General features: G+C 38.6%; 1 protein-coding gene across 2 annotated transcripts in view; it reads left to right on the forward strand.

Annotated features, from left to right (window-relative positions):
• Nucleotides 1-17,457, forward strand: part of PTH (parathyroid hormone) — a 99,871-nt gene that overhangs the window by 16,684 nt on the left and 65,730 nt on the right. Inside the window, exon 1 of one of the 2 annotated variants that reach the window (XM_027768845.1) lies at nucleotides 16,836-16,910. The exons of the other annotated variant lie outside the window; for it this stretch is intronic. The gene's annotated coding sequence lies outside the window, so the exon portion shown is untranslated. Of the gene's footprint in view, nucleotides 1-16,835; nucleotides 16,911-17,457 lie in introns of those variants that run through there. 2 annotated transcript variants of the gene reach the window in all.

The raw sequence follows: 17,457 nt of genomic DNA on the forward strand, positions 1-17,457 counted from the left end.
ATATTATTCTCATTTTGGGGGGCCATTTTAACAGTCTCTGTGGTGGATATTTCTAGGCCAGCAATTTTCTCTTCTACATCTGAGATTCTATTTTCCGTATGATCTATCTGCTTTTAATACTTTCAAGGGAGATTTTGACTTCCTGTATTTTAACCTTCATCTCTAACAGTTCCGTTTGAGTCTTTTGTAAAGTGTGTAATTCCTCTTTGAGATCTTGCAAGAATTTCCTCACCTCCTGGAACTCGTCATCTCCTTTCTCCTTTTTCTTCTGCAGTTCATGGTCTCTCTTCTCTTCCATCTCTGTTAGCTTTGCCATTATGAATGTTCTAAATTCTTTATCAGACATTTCCATGATTTCCATTGAACTGTCTGTGGATGAAGAGGAGTTATTCTTTTACCTTGGAGGAGAGGTATTTTCTTGCTTTCCCATATTTCTTGGGGCCCTGCAGTAATTTCTAGTCATCTGATGGATGGCGTGTTTCTTCCTAATTCTTGAAGTTGAATCTGGAGTGAGCAGAAAGAGGTGATCTGGAATCTCTTTGCTGTTTCATTGTGATCGCTTTGTGCAGCAGATTCAACAGATATTGGGGAATATGTTAACCCTAATAGTATTTGGGTGTTTGGCTATAGTTCCCTTAGATCCATCTAGAAACACAGTAAATGAATATTGAGGAGTGGAGAGATGAGATAAAAGAAAAAAAAAGGAAAAAGAGATAAAACAACAACAACAACAAAGAAACAGAGGGAAAAAAAGAAGGGAAAAAAAACCTTCAAGAAAAGCACAAAATAAAAAACCGCACAGCACACAAAATCACTAGTTCTCAGGAGCCATGAGGAATCTTCTTCTGATGGCCTGCCTCTTGCCTCTCCTGCCTGGGTGGGAGGGGGAGAGAGGATTATTAACAAGACAAAGGTGGGGCTGAAAGCAAGAGAATACTTTACTTTCAAAAAATTTTTAAAAGGAAAAATTACCAAACAATGAGAAGACACAAGCAGAGAGAGCCAGAGCCAGAGAAATAGAGACAGAGATAGAAGGCTAGAGGAGCTCCCAACTACTCAAGCTTGTGGGCTGGAGGCTGAATTATCAGTAGGAAATTTTCATTTTTCTTTTACCCTGAAATCACTAGTTCTCAGGAGCCATGAGGAATCTTCTCCTGATGGCCTGCCTTTTGCCTCTCCTGCCACTCGTGCTTGTGGGCTGGAGGCTGAATTATCAGTAGGAAATTTTCATTTTTCTTTTACCCTGAAATCACTAGTTCTCAGGAGCCATGAGGAATCTTCTTCTGATGGCCTGCTTCTTGCCTCTCCTGCCCTGAAATCACTAGTTCTCAGAAGCCATAAGGAATCGTCTCCTGGTATGCTTTCTAAACCACTACCAAGGCCAACATTCAAACCACGGTCAGCCATATGGGATTCATCTCCCTTAACCACTAGGCTTTAGGGCTGGCCTTGTTTTGTTTTAATCTTTGTCTATTATTATATGCAAAGGTGCCTTTCTCTGTGAACTGAATAGTACCTTTCTTAGCTAACTCTAACTCTTCCTTTTTATAAAAACAATTATTTATTTCTATTATTATTAGTTTTTGATTTGCTACAGGGCACACGTGCTCACCAGAGAGAGACAGAGAGAAAGAGAGAAAGTGAGAAAGCCACCAGGTCTGGGACTTGAACCACAGTCGGCCATGTAGGAGTCCAGAGCCTCAATCAGCACACCATCTGCTGGCCCTCTAACTCTTGCCTTCAAGAAAATTTTTTCACCTTTAAAAATATTTGTGTCTTTCCTTCTATAAGAAATAATTCTTTCTTAGATGATCCCATTTTTTTCAAACATATTAAAAGTTTAAGTGGCAGATTTAACTCCATTTATCATGCTTTTTGGTTGAATATCTACACACAAGTCTTTCTGTCCACTTGTCTTCCAAGTTAACTCAAATAGGTTCAGAGCTGTGGTTCAAGTCCCACAACTGTGAAGGTATGAGGCTAAGAACAGAGTATCATTTACATGCTGTTAGAGATCCTAGAGCCTAGGGGTGAAAATTGTATCTAAGGTTGACCTAGAGACTTCCATAGTCAAAGGCCAAAGGCTAGTATTAGGAATCTAGGTACAAAGCAAAAGAAGTGAGGAGAACTAGAAAGAGGATAATAAGGTGTATCAATAGCAGTAGCTCCCAAACTTTCATATGCTTAAAGAGATTTCCATCCACTGGTCTAGATAGAGGCAAAAAATCTGTACTATTAAGGCCAGATGTGATTCTAATTCAAGAACCCTGGGAAAGCTGTCTGAAACTAGTGAAAAGCATCTAGTGATGAATTTTCCATAAAGGAGAAGGAGCAGGAGCAATCTGTAGCTTGGATTTGACCTGCTCTACTCCCAGCCCAACTTGTATATGGTCCAGCATAAATTGACCCATATAAATAGGTACCTGAGGGAGCTTTCCAAGCAAAGGCCAACTGAACCTTAATGTTCAGCCCAGGGTTAACTTAGGGGAGTCCTACCAGGATAACGGACATAACTTTGCACATCAAAACTATCCAAGACGATGTTTTTGTCTGTGGGCAACAGTTCATGCCATGGGTCTGTAACTGCCTATGGAATGAGACCAACTTCAGACAGTGTCTTTGGGGAATGATGGTGGTTCCTATCACTGTTCACAATTCTACTGAGATTGAGACCAGTCTCAGAGGGACTTACTAGAGGTATACCTGATAGGGACAAATATTTCTTTAGCTATACTTCATTATCTTGGTGGGTATTTGCAGCCCACCAACATATGTTACGAAGTTTAACTAATTTAGAATAGCTAATGAGACAGTCAGATCTGTAAGTAATTTGTAGTTGCCTTTAGATTCTCTAGCCAAAGAAGTACTAGACAAAGAATGGCATCAGGTTATATTCTTGCTGAATGGGTGGCATTGGTAGGACAATTAATATCTCTTGTTCTTGTATAAGTACATCCTCTCAAGTAGAGACAAGTGTTAAGAAAATTAGACAACAGACAACTTGGCTTAAAAACCACTCTAAATCCTGGGTCAGCAGTGGCATGGTGGTTAACGTGCTGGACATTTTCACATGGCCTACCATGGTTCAAGTCCCAGACCTGGAAGCTTGCTTTCTCATTTTCTCTGTTTCTCTCTGGTCAAATTAGAATAAATGAATAAATAAAATAAATAACTCTTTAAAGAAAAGAAAAACACTCTATGTCAACATACCCTATTGGTGGAAGAGAGTGCTGATTCTCAAAAAACAAACAAACATTTCTTGACCGCTCTTCTCTGCAAATGCTCATTTATTTCTGTTCTACTTTATTGTACGAGTTTTTAAAAGAATTGTCTGTTCTAGTTTATTTCTTCCAATTCCCTCTTTTTTTTATTTTTTATTTTTTTTAGTTTTTTGTCATAGGGCACATGTGCTTGCCAGAGGTAGAGAGAGACAGTGAGAGGGAAAGTGAGAAATCATCCCCCAGAGGGATGGCCACACAACAATCCCTTCTTATTCACTGTTCTCTTGGATTTTGAGCATGCATGCACATGCACCTGCCATGAGTTTCAAGTGGCCAGACCCAGGATTCGAACTATGGTAGATAATATGGCAGTCTAATACCTTAACCACCCTGCCATCTACAGCTCTCCCTCCAAAATCCCTTTTAAATCTACTCTAATCAGGCTTTTGTCTCAACAACTTTGGCAAAGTTATCCAATTTTATGTTTCTAAAGCTAAAGATTATTTCTCAATTTCAGCTGATTAACTTTTCAACTGTGTTTCACACAGTTGATCACTTATCCTTTCCTTTTTCCTTTTTCCTTTTTCCTTTTTTCTTTTTTTTGGGAGAGGTTTTTGCTATAGGGCATGTGCACTCGCCAGAAAGACAGAGAGAGACAGAGAGACTGAAAGCGAGAAATCATCCCCCAGGGGGAATGGCTACACTGCAAACCCTTCTCCTCCATTCTCCTGTTGGGATCTTGGGTACACACGCACATGCGCCCAGCATGAATTTAAGCCACCAGGTCCAAGATTCGAACCATGGTTGATTACATGGGAGTCAAGCAACATAGCCATTACTCCAACTGCTGGTCCTGATCACTTATTCTTTTCTGAAATATTTCTCACCTGGCTTCCAGGACATCACAACCTTTTGATTTTCCTAGAAGAAAAATCCTCATCAACCACTCTAATGGAGGCTCCACGTTAATCCTCTAAGTATTTGTTGGAGTCAATCCACCAGGACTCAAGTCTAGCCCTCTTCTCTATCTGCCTCTCTCCCTGATTTCCTCATCCAGTCACATCACTTATAAATGGCATCTGTATGTTGATGAATTATACAATTTCTGTCTCTACTCTGACCTCTACCCCTACTTCAAAGTCAGTAGCTTTTCTAAGGCCTCCTTAATAGCTCTACTTGGAAAGTGTGAAGTACTTCAAATGTACATATCCAGTGTTGCCTTTCTTCTCCCAAACCTCCTTCTACACTTTCTCTCTCTTGCTTCTTTCCTTTCTTTGTTTTATTTGTTTGCTAGAGAGAAACAGAAAGAGAGAGGGAAAGTGAGAAAGCCCCTTGTGGGTGATGGTTACTCCACATTCTTTTGTTCTCCAGCTCTCCTTTCAGGATTTTGGGGACACAGGCACATGTGTATAGCATGTTTTTCAAGCTGCCAAGTCTGGGATTCTAACCACACAGTTGGCCATGTAGGATTCAGCTGCCTTAACCACCATGCCACTGGCTGGCCTGTACAATTTTTCTTATTTTAATAAAAGGCAACTCTGTTTTATTGGTAGTTTCTCAGAGCAAAAAAAAACCACACTGGATTTCATTTTTTCTCATACCACACATCTGATTCCTTTGGAAGTTGTATAATTTTTATCTTTAAAATGTAATTAGAGGGGCCAGCAGGTAGGGGGATGGTTGAGGCACTGGACCATCGTGGTCAGAACGTGGTTTGAGTCCAGAACTTGGCAGCTAGCTTTCTCACTTTCCCTTTTTCTCTCTCTCTTTGTCTCTCTCTCTTTCTGGAGGGTGCATGTGCCCCATAACAAATTAAATAATAATAATGAATAAATAAAATTGGATAAATAATTCTTTTCAAAGAAGTATAATTAGAGTCTGACCACTTCACATCAGCACCACTTCTGCTGCCACCACAGTTCTCACCTGGATTAGCTAGTAGCCTCCGCACTTACCATCCTTCTTTTATATCTACACTCTCCTGCGTAGTCCATTGTTAGGACAGACCGATCCCCCCAAAACATAACTCAGATCACGTTACTCTTCCAAACACCCCCCCGGCGCCCCATTTCTAGTCAGTGAGAAAACGAAATTTATATTAGCTTCCCATTGCTGCTGTAATGAATTACCACAAATTTAATGGCTTAAAACAACACAAATTTATTCTCCTACAGTTCTGGAAGTCAGAAGTGTAAAATCAAGATGTCAGCAGAGCTATGTTCCATCCGGGGTTTAAGGAAAGAATACATCCTTGCCTTGTTTAGTATCTAGAGGACACCTGTGTTCCTTGACTCATGGCCTACTGCATATATAACCCCAACCTCTTGTTTGCACTGTCACATCTTCTACTAGTATTCTGTCTGATCTCTTGCCTCCCACCCAAATAATACAAAATAATCTCAGTTTAGGATCTTTAATTTAACTATGTCAGCAAAGTTCCTTCTGCCATAACATTCACTGGTCCTGGGAAGAGAGGAAAGAACAACATTTAGTCTACCATGTCACATTGTTCACAAAAATTAATATTGATGGATTGCAGAAACACATGTTAATAAAAATGATAAAAGAATGGAAGAATAATGAGGCTACTATCTTGATAAATTTGGAGATAGAAAAGTCTTTCTAAAATGAGTTTTGGCAACAAACGAGTAATGGCAACAAAAATACCAGAGTAGAAAAATCCAAAGTTCTGCCCCCCTGGAAGAGCAGTGAATACATTGACAAAAACTATTTAAAAAAAAAAAAGTACTTTAGAAGCTAATGAAAACTTTACAGACCCTGGACAAATAAATGCTTAGTCAAGAAAAAAATACAGGTGCATCTTGATTAGAAATCTTTGTGGCATTTTTAATGTCCCCATCTTTCATTCATTTTAGCAACAATCTTCAAGACAACAACCTGCATTCTGAGTATAGGTTCCACGTACTAAAGAGCAAAGACCAGATTTTATTCTTAAAAATGGTGGTTGTACAGAAAACAAGAAATGGAAGATCATTTGCTAATAATAACATGTTTGTTGATGTGCTTGATTGAGACAATATACAGTGTACTCTGGATGGAAAATCTCATTTTGTATGCTGTAATGATGGACAGTGAATGAATGCAAATAAATAAATTGGGAAAAAAAAAAAAAAAAAAAAAAAAAAAAAAATGGTGGTTGTTTATTTTGACTTGTCCGGTAGTTCCTGAAAGATCAGATCAAAGGGTTTGACTTTATTTACAAGTTATTTATTAACTTGAATCTCCTCTAAAGCCGAGGCTAGTAAGGAATGGGGGAAGAGTAAGGGCATTTGCCAAACACGTTTAAGACAAATGCTTTATAGTGTCACCAGGGGACAAAAGAATAAGAGTTGGGGAAAGCAATAGAAAGACCAAAAAGCTGGGGCCAGCAGGTGGCATGGTGGTTAAAGGCGCTGGACTCCCACATGGATGACCACAGTTTGAGTCCGGACCACGGTTCAAGTCCCAGACCTGGTGGCTTGCTTTCTCAACTTCGCTCTCTCTGTCCCTCTCTGGTCAAATTAAAATGAATAAATAAAGTTAAATAATTCTTTAAAAAAAAAAAGAAAGAAAGAAAAGAAAGACCAAAAAGCTTGGGAAGAAAGACTAGGAAATGAGATGTTTTGGAGACTAGAGTCTTTGAAAAGCTTTCACATAGTCCTGAAAATCTAGAAGTCTGGGCATAGGCCCAGAGCTGGTACAAGCTCAGAAAATACCTCAGAAAACACTAAGCTATTACCTCTGGCTCTACTACAGAAAGTGAAGGTGGAGGCATAATTGAACTGTCTTCTTGAGCTTGTAAGTGTGTTCCTGGGGTCAGCAGGTGGTGTGATGGTTAAGGGCACTAGACTCCCATATGGCTGACCGCAGTTTGAGTCCTGAACCTGGCAGCTTGCTTTCTCACTTTCTCTCTGGTCCTTTCTGATCAAATTAAAATAAATAAATAAAGTTAAATTTTTAAAATTTTTTTTTAACAAAACAAACAAACTAAAAGAAAGTGTGTCCCAACATACCACTGAGACCTTTGACAATCTGGGAGTTTTCTTGTTTTTGTTGTTATAGGCGTTTAGAAAATCTCTGTCAAATCATTGACAAAAGGGTTTTTTGACAATGTTTTCAGTAATTTTCCAGTTAAATCACTGACAAATCTCTGTCAAGGCATGATCACTAAGTTAGTGAAACAGACTACAGTGGCCCCATCTGATTTTAAAAATAAATAAATAAAACCTCACAAAATTAGTTTAGAAAACCCAACAAACAAATAAGTACTAAAAACACTAAGAACAAATAAATAAAGAGAAAGACTTACAAAAGGAAACAAGTAGAAATTCTGAAGTTTAAAAATGCAATAATTTAAGTAAAAAATTCACTTAAGGGATTCAATAGCAGATTTAAACAGGCATAAGAAAGAATCAGTGAACATGAAGATAGGTCAATTGAAATTACCCAGTTTGAGAAGCACAAAGAAAATAAGAATGAAAAGTGACAAGAGATATATGAAATGTCATCAAATACTATCACATACATAATGGGAGTGTCAGAAGGAGAAGAGAAAAAGGCAGAAAGAATGTTTGAAGAAATGTTTGAAAACCTCCCAAATCTGATGAAAGTCACGAATCTTCACATCCAAGAAGCTTGATGAACTTCAGTGGAAGATATCAACCAGGGCATATTACGACCAACTTGTCAAAAGTCAAAGACAAAGAGAATAATAACATCATGAAGAGACCAATGATGGATCATAGATAAGATTAACAACTGATTTCTCACCAGAAACCATAGAGGCCAGAGGGTGTAGAATGACACACTGGAAGTACTGACAAACAACTGTCAACAAATAATTCTATATCCTGCAAAATTATCCTTCAAAAATGAAGGAGACATTTGGGCCAGCAGATGGAGTGGGGGTTAAGGTGCTGGATCCCACCTGGCAGACTCTGCAGTTTAAGTCCTGGACTGAATGACCTGAAAAACATACTGGGCACTTGTGTATGCCCAAAATCCTTGAGGAGAATGGAGAAGGGGTTGTAGCATGGTCATCCCCTGAAGGGAGTGATTTCTCACTCTCTTTCTCTCTCTCTCTGGCAAGCACACATGCCTTATGGCAAAAAGAAATCTAGAGAAAAAAAAGAGAGAGAGATGTTCTTTGTAGCATTATTCACAATAGCCAAGAAGTAGAAACAACCTAAATGTCCATTGAATGATGAATGAAAAAGAAAAATGTGTCGGGACCAGCAGTTAGCATAATGGCTATGTCTCTGGACTCCCATGTAGTCGACCGTGGTTCAAGTCCTGGACCCGGTGGCTTAAACTCACGCCGGGAGCGTGTGCATGTGTGCCCAAGATCCCAAGAGGAGAATGGAGGAGAAGGGATTGCGACGTGGCCATCCCCCCTGGGGGGTGATTTCTCACTTTCTGTCTCTGTCTGTCTGTCTGGCGAGCGCACGTGCCCTATAGCAAAAACCTCTCCAAAAAAGAAATATGTGTCATCACATCAGAGAGCATTTTCTCCCTCTCTTTATCTGTCTCTCTCTGGTGAGGGTACACACCTCCTGGCAATAAAAAAATTTAAGAAGCAAGTTTCAGAACATTATTTAAATATAAAATTTAGTTTTTACAATAAAAAATTAAATACAAAATGACTGTTTTCTGGGAATATAAGTATGATACATATTAATACAAAGAAAAAAGTTTAGGAGTTCAGAAATGAAAATAATATCACTGGTAACTTGTGATGGAAAGGAATAGATCCAGATTGTTGATGATAATCAAAAGGGATTTTTAGCCTTAGCTAAAATATTTTTTACGTGGAAAGGATGATATAATAGTAATAAGAAAATAAGAAAAGAGTAGATTAAAAGTCCAATATTTAATAGTGAAGATTTTAAATTCTAAAAATAATTCTAGACTCGTCAATGTGATAGATTAAAAAACAAAACCTTGGATTTATATCCTGCCTTATTAAGGGGAGGAGGGGTTAGGAGGAGACAGGGAAAACACAGTAGACCAATCTCTCATTTTTCTCCGTCAAAATGAAAGCCAGGTGAATCTCAGGTAGTTTCTTAAAAATGCCTTGAATCAATATTTAGTCTCATACTAAGAGTTCATTCCCTTGACATCAACCAGAAGACAGGAGGCAGGAGAGCAATTTTGTCTCAAATCTGCCTCTCAAACTGAATGAAGTCTGGAGATCTTAAGGAGGAGGAGGATGTGAATATGTGAGGGTGGACAAGTAAAAGACCTGGAGGCAGGAAGGTGGCTTCTATTGGAACATCAAATCTTAATCTTTTTTTTTTTTTTGGAGAGGTTTTTGCTATAGGGCGAGTGTGCTTGCCAGAAGACAGAGAGAGACAGAGAGACAGAAAGCGAGAAATCATCCTCCAGGGGGGATGACCACGCCGCAATCCCTTCTCCTCCATTCTCCTCTCCGGAATCTTGGGCACACACACACACACACACACGTGCCTGGCATGAGTTTAAGCCACTGGGTCCAGGACTCGGTCCAGGTCGACTGCATGGGAGTCCAGCGACAGAGCCATTACGCTAACTGCTGGTCCCTCAAATCTTAATCTTGATGGAATATGTCAGAGTACGTTTTCGTTGATGTCAGGGAATCTGTTATCACCTGGCTTGTCTCTGTTCCTCGAAGCTGTCTTTAAAAATAAATCACCTTGGGGCCAGCAGGTGATGTGGTGGTTAAGGTGCTAGGCTCCCCCGTGGCCAACCACAAGCAGAGTCCTGGACCTGATGGCTTTCTTTCTCACTTACTTTCTCTCTCTCTCTCTCTCTCTCTGTCTGTCTCTCTGGTGAGCACTCACGCCCTATAGTAAAATTTAAAAATAATGGTAATAACAATAAGTAAAATAATTCTTTTTAATAAAAGAAAGAAAAATGAATCATCTTGCTCTGGGAAAAATACTCAAAACATGCATTCTTAGATTTTATCAGTCTGTTAGGTCAACCAGTCTACATAACACAGGGAGAACATTTAATCCTTAGGTCCAGTGTGCTCTTGCACTTACTGATTCAATGGTCAGTGGTTATGCTCGTGCTTGTTAAACTCATGCAATCTAGTTACCTGTTAAAACTAGATTTACTTTTGGGCTAGCTGATGGCATGGTAGTCAAGGTAGCTGGATCCCACATAGCCAACTAATTGGGTCAACTCCCAGACCTGGCAACTTGAGAAACACATTGAGAGTATGTGTGTGTGCACACGCACATGTGCTCAAAATCCCAAAAGGAGAAATGAAGGAGAAATGATTGTGGCATAACTTTCCCTCATAGAAGGTGCTTTCTCACTTTCCCTCTCTCTTTTTGTCTCTGTCACTCTTCAATGAGCACACATGACCTTTGACAATTTATATTTAAAAAAAAAAAAAAACTAGATTTACTTTTAACTTATTAAGACCAAAGATTTCTAAGGAAGAGAGGAACTTGGCTTTACCTTGGCATCACAGTTGTGCATGGCATTTGCTATGTAACAGGCATAGCTCTGGTGCTTTACAATGTGATTTCCATTTATAAACACAGCTCTGTAAGGAAACTGAAGAAAAGAGAAGTTCAATTATTTGTTCAAGACCACCCTGTTACTAAATGATGAAGCCTGGGCTGCTCGACTTCCACATTCCCCCCAAAGTCTAAGTTTCCTTTGCAATAGTAAAGTCTGGTACACACCAAATAAAAGGCAGAAAGCACATAAAATATCAAGTTAAAAGTTCTTTTTTTTTAGAAAATAATTTTATTTTATTTATTATTATTATTTTTAATTTTCCCAGAGAAAGGGAGAAGCTAAGTGAGAAAGCAAGCTGCCTGATCTAAGATGTGAATCACAGTCAGCCATGTGGAAGTCCAGCGCTTTAACCACCACACGCCCAGCTGGCCCCAAGTTAAAAGTCCTTTTAATGAACTTTCCCTTTTGTCAATGGGAGTATACATTGGAATAAGTCTTGAAAAATAACCTAGTGTTATTACTAAAGTTGAATATGACAAATATTCTATGATAGAGCAATTCCATTGAAGCCCTAGATCCAGTTCTCAAACTTTTTGATTTCAAGACCTAATAATACACTTCAGGATACCAAAGGGCTTTTGTTTGCAAAGCATATAGCTATCAGTATTTCTTTTATTTACAATTATTTTTGAGACATCTTTAGAGTTATTTGTGTTTAATTTGCTTAAAATTAGCAATAATAATCACATTACATGTTAACAAAAGTAGCATATTTTTATGAAGACTATACTTTTTAGTACAAAACAGTGAGAAAATGTCAGTTTTACATTTTTATGAAGCTCTTTAAAGTTTAGTACAACTGAAGATAGCTTGCTACTCAGATGCTTCATTTATTTATTTTTAATAAAAAATTGTATTTACTTAGAAGCATTCAGAATGTCAACAAAAGAGCTGCAACGTTTTTGTTTTTGCAATTACAGTGTGGTATTCAGTTAGCAGAACAAAAATTATTTTGTATAAGATGCATCAGAGATGACTGAAGATGAAAAAACTACCATCTCCATATATAACTGATTTGTTCTGTGCACCAAAAAGAACCTGCTTTAAATTAGCTTGCCAATTAACAACCTCATACTGTGCCAGGAAAGGTTAGTGGCTATTGAAAATACCAACAGAACAGGGCTATCTAAAGACACATTCGGTAGTGTGTTAATTATATATATATATATATATTTTAAAAAGATCCTTCACAATTTAGAAACAACTCTTACACAGCCTTATATTTCAGTTTTTTTCTTTAAGAGGAGTGAGTTGTGTACAGGGGGTTAAATGCTTTATAAACAAGGGGAAAAAACTGTACTAGAACCAACTTACTTATCAGCATCATCCTCTTCATCTTCAACTTCATCTTTCTCCTTTTCCTCATCTTCATCTTCCTCATCTTCTTCATCTTCCTCATCTACCTCCTCCTCCTTTCTCTTGCTCTTTTCAGCCTTGACCACACCATTTTTTGTTGCATCAGGCTTTCCTTTAGCTCAGTAGACAATAAGATCCTTTTCATATTTTTCCTTCAGCCTAGCAGCCTTCTTTTCACAAGGCTATTCATCATCTGCAGCAGTGTTATTCCACATCTCTCTCAGTTTCTTTGCAGCATCACCAATGAATAGTCCAGGATGTTCTCCTTTGACTTTGGGACAGTAATAAGAACAGAACAAGAAAAAGGCTGAAGGAGGCCTCTTGGGTGCATTGGGGTCTTTGAACTTCTTTTTGGTTTCCCCTTTAGGAGGGATATAGGCTTTCATTTCTCTTTCATAATGGGCCTTGTCCACCTTTGTCATATATTCAAACTCCTTTCTCCTTAGCAGACATGGTCTTCCCCCTCTCTGAGCACTTCTTAAAAACTCTGAGAATAATTGCTAAGTCATGGAAACAACCCAAATGCCCACAAACAGGTGAATGAATAGAAAAACTGTGGCACATATACTCAATGGAATACTATTCAGCCATAAAAAAAACAACAAAACCCTGACTTTTGACAGGAAGTGGATGAATATGGAAGATTTACTGCTGAGTGAAGCAAGCCAGGCTATGAAGGAGAGGCATTGTATGTCCCCACTTAATATATACCGAGTATCCACATTCTATAACTGAAACTAATTGACTAAAGGATATAGAAGCACAATATGTATTTATAAATACCAGATATAGTGTGTGTGAAACAGGAGGGTCTGAGGAAGGACATTTAGAAGAAAAATAGGGAGGCAAAGCATTAATGGCACAAAGAAATGTGGTATTATCTGTTAAAGATGTTTTGTAGTTTTATCAACTGTACTAGGGAGAAATGTTCACCTGTTGAAATATCCATTTTGTAAGCCAAATAATAATGTGATTGAATGTATAAAAGAAAATGAAATGAAAAAAAAAAAAACAGAACAAAACAAAACAAAAACTGTGAGAAGTTGACTGTAACATCTGGTGCTTCTTGTGCTGCTCCCGGCAAGTTTGCACAAAGATTGCATATGACGGCATTTTGCCTCTAGGCTTCTTAGGATCGCCTTTGACCATGTTTAGTTATCTTTCCTCCACAAGGCACAGAGTCACCCAGTGCCTGTCCAGCTCTCACTTGTCCTGGCACTGTCTCTATGGAGCTCAATGTACTGCAATGGCTGTGAGAACAAGAACCTTCCTCACTCTCTCCACTCTGCCTTTTGCATTTATTAATAATTGTAATATACTGCTTTGATTAAAGTATGTGAAGAATGTCTGGTCTCAAACTAGTATAGAGTTGAAAAACGAAGAAATTGAGGCTAACCTGAATTTTTTAGAATTTTGTTCTTGAGAGAGAGAGAGAGAGAGAGAGAGGAGCAGCCTCAACAGGGTCTCATACAGCAATCCACCAGCCTTTTCGGACAGTCAGGATCATGGATGTGTACACCTGCATGTGTGCACATGTTCTTAGTATACAGGTTGAGCAGGGAACTAAACCAAATCTTCCTTATGTCTTATAGCACTGCATACCCACCCCAATTGGGGCAAGAAAGGATTTTTTTGACTTCCTGAAATGGCCTCAAAGACCCCCCCAGCCCAGAGGTCCTCACATCATCATTATACAACACATTAAGAATTGCTGCTCTAGAGAAATTTTTATGGGCACCAGATGAGATTGTTCATATCAGCATAGTATATACCAGTCAAAATGGAAACCAATCCAAAGACATGTCTAAGAGTAGAGTGAATATATCGATGCTATATAACCACGACCCTATAATATGGCCTTAAAGTCTAGGGATAGCTCTTACCCTCTTTATCAGGAGTATCAGAAACACAGGAAAGCACTTACTGGAAAAATGAGAGCAGAGTTAAATGATGTCTTGACCCAACTCATCAGCTGATACAGTACACACAAGTGGTAAATATTTTGAAGTAAGGTAATAACTACCCTATACCTGAATAAGCAAAAGACCCCAGCACTACTTTCCCTCTTCTTAGGCCTCTTTCTTCTTCCAAATTGAAATTTCATTAACTTTTGAATTAACACATCACAGAGGGGAATTGCATTTTCTAATTCACTAGGAAAGAGTAAGAAAATGAGAAGAAAAAAACCCCTAAACACTCAAATATAAGACCCATATGAGGGATCTTCAAAAATTAATGGAAAATGTGTATTATGAAAAAACTGTATATGAATTTCAAAAATTTTTGCACCAAAATAAATGAATTCTTAACTCTACTTGTCCATAAGGTTTTTTGAAACCCCCTCTGAAGGACTTATTTGAAATCATGGGCTATAATGTCATCTGTTTTTTCAGTTCTTCAAATAAATGCATTAACCGCAGAGAACTGAGCAAGGCACAAATACATTATCTCTGAAAATATAAAACCTAAAAATCAAGCCATTTATCAGCAAGGCCAAGGAGGACTGCCCATAAAAACTACTTGGGAACCTACCTGTATTTCCTATAGAGAGATCTGTAAAATATGTTGAAAAGGATACATACGAAACAGTCCAATAGGACTTCACGTGAACTACATTCCAGGCAGCTTATCCTCATCCACTGAACCTGTTTCCTATTTTTCTCTATTGTATTTGGTGAGAAATCATAAAACTGATACAGAGCATCATGTCCTCAGAGTTGAGTGCGAAAGAGAGTGTTCATCAGAGTGGGGTGCGAAAGAGGTTGTCTTTCACTGGAATTGTGGTTGTATTGTCAGGGCCTGAATTCCTGTATGCAGTATGAAGGAAAAACTGTTAGGGGGCCAGCAGGTGGCATGGTGATTAAGGAACTGGACTCACACGTGGCTGACCATGGTTTGAGTCCCAGACCTGGTGGCTTTCTTTCTCACTCTTCATCTCTCTCCTTTTCTGTCTTTCTCTAATGAGCACACATGCCCTATAGTAAAACTTAAAAAAATAATAAATAATAGTTAAAAATAAAAAAAAAAAACCTTTGGGGAAAAATGCTGTTAGTCTTGTTCACTGTTATATTCTCAGCGCATAGAGTGCTATAGGTGCTTACAAATGTTGGTTAACATGTGAGCAGAAAAAAGAAAATATTCCTGTTTAAAGTTGGAGGCTCATTCTGTCTGGGACATTGTGGAGATGGATTTTTGTAGTAATTCATTAGGGTCTTAATGGCTCCCACTAGGAGCATTGTGCTCTTTAAAAAAAAATGAAACATTTAAGTAACAGTTCTTCTAAGACTATCACTATCAGTCTCTCTCTCTCTCTCTGTCTTTTTTTTTTTTAAGAGATTTTCACTATAGGACAAATGCGCTTGTCAGAGAGACAGAGAGAGACAGAGACAGAAAGTAAGAAGTCACCCACTGGGGGGATGGCCAAGCCACAATCTCTTCTCTTCCATTCTCCTCTTGGGATCTTGGGCATGCATGTACACATGCCTGGTGTGAGTTTTAAGCCACCAGGTCCAGGCCTCGAACTGCAATCGACTATGTGGGAGTCCAGCAGTGTAGCCATTATGTCATCTGTTGTTCTCCTCCCAGACTGTCAGTCTGTAATGAGGTTGCATGATGACCCGATGGCCCACTCCCACACATCCTCAATTTAGCCAATCAACTCAGAGAGGCTCAGGTTTTCACAGACAAATCTCTAAATTAAAATTTTAAAAAGAATTATATTCAAGCTGGGAGAGCATCAGTAGAAGATGACTTTCTAGCCATATTTGGTTCATTGGTCTATATGCTGCCCCCAGAAATTTTCAACAATTTAGATAATAATGTTCCAAGGTGGGGTAAGAAGAGATAAAAAATGGAGGTTAGTAATAGAATCATGAAATGATGTCTTGGACCTGGCCCCATAGGAGCTTCTGGTGTTTATACTCCTGGACTATCTGCTTCGGAGTCACCTGTAGCCAGTTTATTTTTTCCAAAGTATGAGTCAGATCTGGTGCCTCCAGATGATGTGCACAATAGCTAACAAGATCTTCATCATCTGTGAGAGAACACCAGGATACGAGAAGCTTCTTAATTATACTCTTTGGGGATAAGGAACAGGCTCAGTTACTTCCAGTAATGGAGGGTCTTTACTTGTGCAGGTCTTTTGTTCTGTGTTCTGAGATATATTCCTTGTTTCAAATTGTAGGGGACTCAATGTCCAAGGCTCCCTTGCCAACTGGATTCCAGGTAGGGCCAGTCAATGGAGGCATCAGGAGAAAACGGGATTTCAGAAAGTGAGGAAGTTTGGGCATTTCTCCATGTTGTGCTATACCTCAGGTTGTCTTTGGGTCAAGTTCCCAGTGGACAGCAACTGTTTCTATTGCCCAGCTCCTGCTGGGCAACATTTTGGGTTTTCTTAAGGCCACTTCTCTCCTTTATCATCTGCTATGCTAATCTCTGAGTCAGCTTATTACACTCTGGTTTCTCGGTGCTTCCAACACCCATTTAATTCTTGTGCTAAATCAAGGGGGGAGAAAAAGCAAAACATCTAATGGACACAAAATGAAAAATTATCTGTTGAAAATGTGTATGAGAATATCTTTGACTGGACTAAAATGCAGTGTATTCAGGGTGGTAACATTCATTGTGTATGCTATGAAGATGTACAGTGATTAAATGTGGAAAAAAAAAGAAAAAAAATTCTAGCTGGATCACAACTGAAAAACCATTTATACTAAGTCTCTATATGCTTTAGGAATGCAAGAATTGTCAAATACTCAGACCATGGGAGGAAGTCTATCTGTAATAAAGCCATACTTCACAGGAACAGAAGCTGGACCCCAGGTAATCCTCCAGACCTTAGCAGCAGTTGATCTTCACCGTAACACTCCGCTGTCATTAGGAGCCAGCTAATGTCTCCATATGCCTGTCTTTTCAGCAACAGCTTCCTACTCTTTGTTATGTCTTTTGTGTGCCTTATAACTTTGGCTGATAGTTTTTTTCTTAAGAATTATTTCATTTTATTTATTGGTATTATTCCTTTGTTTAATTTGCCAGGGCAGGAAAATAAGAAAGAAAGCCACCACCTTTGGGACTCAAAACTGTGGTCGACCATGTGGGAGTCCAGCACTCCAACCACATGCCACCCTATTTATAGTTTTTTAAAATCTCTGTCTTTATCCATTGCCTATTATGGTTTTGATAGTCTTCCTCTATACCAAAAACTTCCTGCTTTAGCTTCCACTGACAATATGCCTTCAAATCGCAGTATTTCTTTTTTTTTTAAGAATTATTTAAATAATTTTAAATTTAATCTTTAAATTATTATTCATACATTAAATCGCTATACATCATTTAGATTGTGAAGAGACTACCCAGCATGATATACACC

The sequence above is a fragment of the Tupaia chinensis genome, unplaced genomic scaffold, assembly GCF_000334495.1.
Source record: "Tupaia chinensis unplaced genomic scaffold, TupChi_1.0 Scaffold000077_1, whole genome shotgun sequence".
Lineage (NCBI taxonomy): Eukaryota > Metazoa > Chordata > Mammalia > Scandentia > Tupaiidae > Tupaia > Tupaia belangeri.